The sequence below is a fragment of the Phyllobates terribilis genome, unplaced genomic scaffold (assembly GCF_046119375.1).
Source record: "Phyllobates terribilis strain yellow unplaced genomic scaffold, ASM4611937v1 Scaffold_1118__1_contigs__length_406537, whole genome shotgun sequence".
Classification (NCBI taxonomy): domain Eukaryota; kingdom Metazoa; phylum Chordata; class Amphibia; order Anura; family Dendrobatidae; genus Phyllobates; species Phyllobates terribilis.
Genome location: NW_027363878.1, coordinates 304,959 through 312,786, shown reverse-complemented (window position 1 = coordinate 312,786; position 7,828 = coordinate 304,959). Strand labels below are relative to the sequence as shown.

General features: G+C 51.0%; 1 pseudogene; it reads left to right on the top strand.

The window, feature by feature from the left end:
* The first annotated feature begins 921 nt into the window (after positions 1–921).
* LOC141243139 (translation factor GUF1, mitochondrial-like) overlaps positions 922–7,828 on the top strand; it is an 83,559-nt pseudogene continuing 76,652 nt past the window's right edge.

Below are 7,828 nucleotides of genomic sequence, written 5' to 3'. Positions count from 1 at the left end.
CATACAACATTTTTAATCACTTATTGCCGTTCTTGGGGAAGTATGTGTAGAAAAATGGCAACCAACAAAAGAGCAATTCCATTTTTTTTTCTTTTTCAGTGTTACAGGCTATATAATTTTATATTATGATCTGACTTTCACAGACACTACAAACCATACAGATACACACCCATGTGTATTATATATTATATTTTTTAAAATAATTTCTTACATTTTTATTTTTTTTTAGGATTTCATTTTGCGATTGCATGATTGCTTATGGCATATACAGCAATACTAATGTATGGAATTATATAGTGTCAGCAACATTCTCCTATGACTGGGCTTCATAGGCCTCTGCCATTTGGTATTTCTATCGGGAGGCCCCAGGCTGCCATGGTAAACCATCTGCCCCCTGCAATCACGATGTAGGTGGGATTGGAAAAAGTATGAGCACATTGGCCACCAGCATATTTAAATGTCGCTGACCATAACCAATAGCTGCCTTTTAATTCAGAGAAAAAAAAACAGCAGCAATCATAGCTAATTCTCTGCTGCTATATGCAGATGTCGACTGTATAACACAGCCGGCATCTGCATGATATGGAGCGGACTGCGTTTCTGAGCCTGTTCCATACCACGATCTACCATAAAAATATGCATCACAGGTTATGGGGTTAATTCTGAATGGGATCAATTACAGATCTGACCCAATGTGGAATTTAGCTGCCCTCATCTAAGGCTGAAAATTAAATTAACCTTTCGTGGTGCAGTTTCTTTCTGGATCTGACTCTGGCGGAGCTTTTTAAGTAGCACCAGTTTAGCTTCTTCTAACCGCAATTCTTCATTAAGTTGCTTGATCAGTCGTTCTCTTTCTTCAGGGCTGCTCCTCTGTATTAACTGTGGAGAAACAAGGTAAGACGTTCTGAAGAAGAAACCGCAATGGAGAGTTTTAAAATGGGAACCCGACAGGTGACACATGCTGCCCTATACAAGGGCAGCATGTATTAGCCACTGGCTGTATGATCTCAGCCAGGTATGTTTAGCTCTGAAAGGCGTTTCAGAGAAAAAAAAACTACATTAAAAGCCACCAGGAACAATGCCGCGCTGGAGAATAGTCGGACAGGCTGGTGCCTGGTGGCTTCTCCACAACCGCTTCACTGGATTGATAGGTCTCTGCCTATACAAGCTCGCGGAGACACCTGTCAATCCAGGGCAGCGGGCGAGGTGCAACTGGCAGCTCAGTCCCCAGCAGACTTTAAAGTTTCAGAGTTAAACATACAGTTGTGCTCAAAAGTTGACATACCCCGGGAGAATTTTTGCTTTCTTGGCCTTGTTTCAGTGAATATGAATGATAAAAAAAAATTTTCTCCACTCATGGTTATTGGTTGGGTGAAGCCATTTATTGTCAAACTACTGTGTTTTCTCTCTTTTTAAATCTTAATGACAACCAAAAACATCCAAATGACCTTGATCAAAAGTTCACATACTCCAGTTCTTAATACCATGTATTGCCCCCTCTAACATCAATGACAGCTTGAAGTCTTTTGTGGTAGTTGTGGATGAGGTTCTTTATTTTCTCAGAAGGTAAAGCTGCCCATTCTTCTTGGCAAAAAGCCTCCAGTTCCTGTAATTTCCTGGGCTGTCTAGCATGAACTGCGCGCTTGAGATCTCCCCAGAGTGGCTCAATGATATTGAGGTCAGGAGACTGAGATGGCCACTCCAGAACCTTCACTTTGTTCTACTGTAGTCAATGACAGGTCGACTTGGCTTTATGTTTTGGATCATTGTCATGTTGGAACGTCCAAGTACGTCCCATGCGTAGATTCCGGGCTGATGAGTGCAATTTGCCTCCAGTATTTGCTGATTACATGCCACATTCACCTTTCCTTCAACTTTTACCAAGTTTCCTGTGACTTTGTAGCTCACACATCCCCAAAACATCAGCAATCCACCTCTGTGCTTTACAGTAGGAATGGTGTTCCTTTCATCATAGGCCTTGTTGACCTCTCTCCAAATGCAACTGACGCGCCCCTGGGCCTGTGTCGCGCTGCGTTGCGCACGCGGGAGCTTACCCGGAGCCGGATCTTTTGAGGGTTGTAGTCTCGTGGCGGTGATCCGGTCCGTGCCCAGGGAGTCAGACTAAGTGGCGCTGTATTAGCGATAGATGTTGGACGACTACGCCACCCGTTGAGTACAGCTAAGGAGCTGCTGCTGCAGGGCAGACCGCTGAGGCCGGTGGTAGGATTATGCAACGTGATAGTATAACCCCCAACGGGAGGGGTATGGCCTCAGGGCAGCCGACGTGGATGATGGGGGTAGCAGGAACCACTCGGAGACGGTACGGTGTAGTTCAGGGTCTTTACTGGTGACAAAGATAGACCCTCCCGGAGTACTGGCTAGCGATTGGGGCCTGGTCAGTCCTTGAGCAGATGGGATCTCCCCTGGCCAGGCGGAGTTGTAGGCCTCCCAAACTAACGATACTCTTCTGGCTACCTTGCTAGAGGCGGGTATAAGTAGCCCACGTCCCTGAGTGTACCGTGTGGTGCTCACTCGTATGGCCGGTGACTCGGGGCCTTCTAGTAGCTTCCGCTCCACGACGGCGGTGCTGGTCCCACGCGTGTGACCGTGCCTTCGGGTTTCTGGGCCAGAGGACCTGCAATCCCCTGCCGGTCGGTTTCTGCTGTTGGATAGGAGTTAGTCCCCACAGCCTCGGACTCCGGGTCCGGTGATAACTTCTCAGTCAGGGCGAGCTCTGCAGCTGCCAGCCCCTGACTCCTTGTAGCACTGCTCCCACAGAGCTCCTGATGTTCTTTTCCTATATCTGCTTCTCTGTCTCTACTTCTTCTCTACTCACTAACCCTGCCTCAGCCCCAGGTTTATATAGGGGAAGTTCTTCCCCTCCCAGGACTGGGCAGGAGGTGCGGCATGCATAGGATTCCTGACCAAGAGACCTCCCACCTGCTCTCAGACATAACATTGCTGTTACTGTGGAAACCAGACCCCTGGGGTGCCACATTCCCCCCTAGTGAAATTTAGTACTCCGGGACTAAACATATTTTTAAACATAACAAGGTATAAACAATAACAGTACAATAAGAAAAACATATAAAGATGGTCACGGCGTGTCCGCAACCGGGTGCAGTTTTTGAAGAAAAGCAAGGTGTCCATTTCACCAAAACAGGGAGACGTAACCAGGTAGGGGTCTGTCCTGCCCCGAGTCCTTAACAGTCTTTAGTCCATTCCTAGGTTACGCTCCAACCATGTACAAGGATTCCCGGTAAATCCACCAAGGACTCCTATAAATAACTAGAAACACATAATTATACACAAGCAACAAGAAAAACAGGTAACCACAAATAAAACAATTTATACACTTCAAATCCTCCAACGTGCGGGTAACTGGCCTCTAGTGGCCCTAGTGGACCTACGGAGCTGACTGTCTAGCCCTGAACTACAGGGTGTAGGAGCTGTCAAGGGTAAACTGGGCAGCTGTCTACTGGCTCTTTGGCTCACTAGGGGTACGGCAGGCTCACTATAAGCAGAGGGTTGATCCTCCTGTTCTGCTTGTGTGGAGTCTTCTGCCTCCTGGACCGGCTGCTCTTCCAGCTCTACCTGTTGCTCCGTAGGCACTTGGGATGCTGGTTGGAGGAACGTGAGGACGGGTACCACAACTGCACCATTGACTTGAGTCCAGGACCGATGGAAGTCTCCGAGCACAGTACTAACCATATCTTCCCTTTCCTCTACGGGTCGATGGTCTTCTTGTTCCTCTTCAGGGTTCCGTAGCTGTTCAGGACACTTCTTCAGGTGATCCCGGGATACAATGGCTATGGTCTCCCCTCCGTCTTTACTGATGGTACAGACTTTCGGGTTCTCGTGGCTTGAGGGCAGTACGGTGTACGGGTCCTTCTCCCACTGGTCGTCCAACTTGTGGAGCCGTCTTTTCCTCTTCAAGACCTGCTCTCCGGGTACCAGGGGAACAGCGGGAGCATACTGGTTGTAAGTTTTCTCTTGTCTTTCCCTAGCCTGACAGAGACTTCGCTCCACGCTCTCCTGTACTTTCCGGTACTGCTGCTGCCTCTCTGTGTCCCAGTCTGCTTCTGGTGAAGTGTCCTCGGGTGTCAGGACTCCCATTTCCAGGTCAACAGGTAACTTACCAGGTCTCGCCCTCATTAGGTAAGCCGGGGTACAGTTGGTGGAACCTACCGGGATGTGGTTGTATAGGTCCACCAGATCGGGCAGCTTCTCAGGCCACAGACTGCGTTCTTCCAGGGGCAACGTTTTCAGGAGATCCATTACCACCTGGTTCATTTTCTCACAAAGTCCATTAGTTTGCGGATGATAGGGTGTCGTCCTTATCTTCCGGCAGCCATACAGATTGCAGAATTCCTGGAAGACCTCCGCTTCAAAGGCAGGTCCCTGGTCCGTCAGCACTTGGTCCGGGTACCCGTGTGGACGGCAGAAGTGCTGCTGGAAGGCTCTAGCTGCTGTTTGAGCCGTTAAGTCCTTAACGGGGACGACAACCAAGAACCGGGAGTAATGATCCACAATGGTTATCGCGTAGACGTAGCCACTTCTGCTTGGGGTCAGTTTTACATGATCCAAGGCTACCAGTTCCAACGGCTGCCGGGTGACGATGGACTGCAGGGGAGTCTTCTGGCTGGCACGGTCCTTCCTTCTTAGGTTGCACGGGCCACAGTCTCTGCACCACCTCTCGATGGTTCCCCTCATGCCTACCCAGTGGAACCGCCCACGCAGCAGGAACTCCAGCTTCTTCCATCCGAAGTGTCCAGCCCCGTCGTGGTATGCTTCCATCACCATGGCTGCGTCTCTCCGTGGCACCACTACTTGCCAGATTAGTTCATGCGTCCGGGAGTTAACCATTCTGCGGCACAACTTCCCCTTGTAAAGGAACAGTCGACTCTTCTCAGCCCACAGTTGCTTGGCTTCCTCCGGAGCGTCTGGGTCAAGGCGAGCCTCTGGCCGAGTCAGCATCTCCTTCACCAGCCGGACGGCAGGGTCACTGTCTTGCGTTTCCTCCCAGTTGTAGTGAGGCAAGGGGTTAAACGTAGCGGCTTGCTTACTCCTTAAAGGATGGGAATACTGGATAGTCCCATGACGGTGGAACGCGGGGAGTTCGACTTCTTCCAGTCCCTCTGGATCTTCTCCTACGTCCGGTAGGTTTGGCATCCTGGACAGGGCGTCCGCGTTGGTATTGGAGCGTCCTGCCCGGTATTTGATTGTGAACTCGTAGTTGGACAGACGGGCCATCCATCTCTGCTCTAGGGCACCGAGTCTTGCCGTGTCCAGGTGTGTCAACGGGTTGTTATCCGTGTACACGGTGAACCGGGAAGAAGCGAGGTAGTGCTTAAAGCGTTCGGTGACTGCCCACACCACTGCCAGGAACTCTAGCTTAAATGAGCTGTAATTCTCAGGGTTTCTTTCGGTGGGTCGCAGTTTTCGGCTGGCGTAAGCGATTACTCGTTCTTTCCCCTGCTGGATCTGGGACAGTACGGCTCCTAGCCCGATGTTACTTGCGTCGGTGTAGAGGATAAAGGGCTGGCTGTAATCAGGGTACGCCAGGATTTCATCCCCCGTGAGGGCCATCTTCAGCTGGCGGAAGGACTCTTCTTTTAACTTCTCCCATCTGAAGGGTGGCTTCTGGTTCTTGGCCTTCCGGGACTGACCTATCAGGAGGTCCTGCATAGGAGCTGCCTTTTTGGTGAAACCGGGGATGAATCTGCGGTAATAGCCTACCAACCCGAGGAACTGCCGCACTTCCTTTACACTGGAGGGACTTGGCCATTCCTTAATTGCGGTGATCTTATCAGGGTCGGGAGCCACTCCATCAGCGCTCACCACGTGTCCCAGGTACTGCACCTTTGGTTTCAGGAGGTGACACTTGGAGGGTTTCACCTTTAGGCCGTAGCTTGCCAGAGCTTCGAACACTTCCGCCAGGTGTTTCAGGTGGTCCTCATACGTCTTGGAATATACGATGACATCGTCCAGGTACAACAGGACCGTCTCGAAGTTTCTGTGGCCCAGACAGCACTCCATTAATCGTTGGAAGGTTCCTGGTGCATTGCAGAGTCCGAACGGCATGCAGGTAAACTCGCTAAGTCCCATCGGGGTGGTGAATGCGGTCTTCTCCCGGTCCGCCTCTGCTACAGGAACCTGCCAGTACCCACTAGTGAGATCCAAGGTAGAGAAGAAGTTAGCAGATCTTAAAGCAGACAAAGACTCCTCTATCCTTGGTAAGGGGTACGCATCCTTGTGTGTGATACGGTTGATTTTCCGGTAATCTACACACATCCTCATGGTGTTGTCTTTCTTTTTGACTAAGACTAGTGGAGCTGCCCAGGGGCTACAGCTATCCCTGATTACCCCAGCCTCCTTCATGTCTCTAAGCATCCCCTTGGCGTGTTGGTAGTATGCAGGGGGTACGGGTCGATACCTCTCTTTTATGGGAGGATGGTCTCCCGTGGGGATGCGGTGTTCTACCCCCTTGACTCGCCCGAAGTCTAACGGGTGTTTACTAAACACTCTCTCGTACTCTTGAACCACCCGATAGACTCCCTGTTTCTGGTGTGAGGGAGTGGAGTCAGTACCCAAATGTAGTTGCTGACACCAGTCCTCCATTGTTTTCTGAGAGCCGTTACCTTCCTCCGGGGAAGATGGAGGCAAGGGTTCTACGGACTGTATGGAATCTTGATTGATGGTATACAATTTGGCTAGCGTGGCATACCGGGGCAGGTACACTTCCCTCTTCCCGATATTTATTATGCGAACGGGCACCCTCCCATGGCGTACATTGACCACCCCCCCGTGCTGTCAAAATGGTGGGCCTACTGTCTGAGTAAACTGGTTCTACCATTGCCTGGTAATCTCTACCTCTCAGACCAATAGCTGCCCGGCACCAAATCATCATTTCACTTTTCGGGGGCATGGCAATAGGGAAAGGGTCACACATTCGCACGCTACCAATCTCACCACCGGAGAGTTCTAGCTGTTGCCGTCGCATCAGTGCCCGGATCTCTTTCTGGAGCACTCGCTGCTGGCCGGAGCTGGCGTTCTTGGCAACCTGCTGTAAAAGGAAAATCACCTCTGCAAGACAATTTTCAATTACATTAGTTCCTAGAGTTATCTTTGGGTGACTCTCGTGTTTGTCAATGTCTACAATGATCAGTCCCTGTGCTGCCAGTTCGACTCTACCGATTTTAATGGTCACCTCTTTAAATCCAATCTGTGGCACGGGCTGACCATTGCTGGCGATGATACTCAAGTCGTCGTCAGGGTAGCGGGTGATATCCGAGTCATTCCAGTACTGCTTGAAGAGCACGTACGGGATGGTGGTGACCTGTGACCCGGTGTCCAGTAGGGCACTCATAGGAATGCCATCCAGTACCACGGGTAAGACTGGACGTCCTCCCACATATTTGTCGCGCCAGTTCGATGGGCCTGGTGATCTTTTTCCTGGGGGTTGGCCCTCTACCCCAGGTTGTGCCAGTTTAAAGGACAGTACCTTGCCATATGTCCGGGTTGATTGCAGTGGCGGCAGATGGGTCGTCCGTCCTCGTTGTATCGGTCGCTGGGTCTTCCTCTGGCCGGTGGGGTCCTCCTTGGTCGACGCCACGGGATGTCCTCCGGTCCGGATGCCAGCTGGATCTTCCCTGGAGTGGAAACCTGTAAAGACTGCACAGTTCGGGTTAGCGCAGCAACGCTTTTAGCTAGCTCTTGGACCTGATGGTGCAGGTCTGGAGCCGGGTCATTGTTCAAAGCCTGCGCATCAGCTCCCACAGGCCCTGCCGACAAGGGCGCCGCCTCCTGGTGGTAAGTGGTAGTGGGG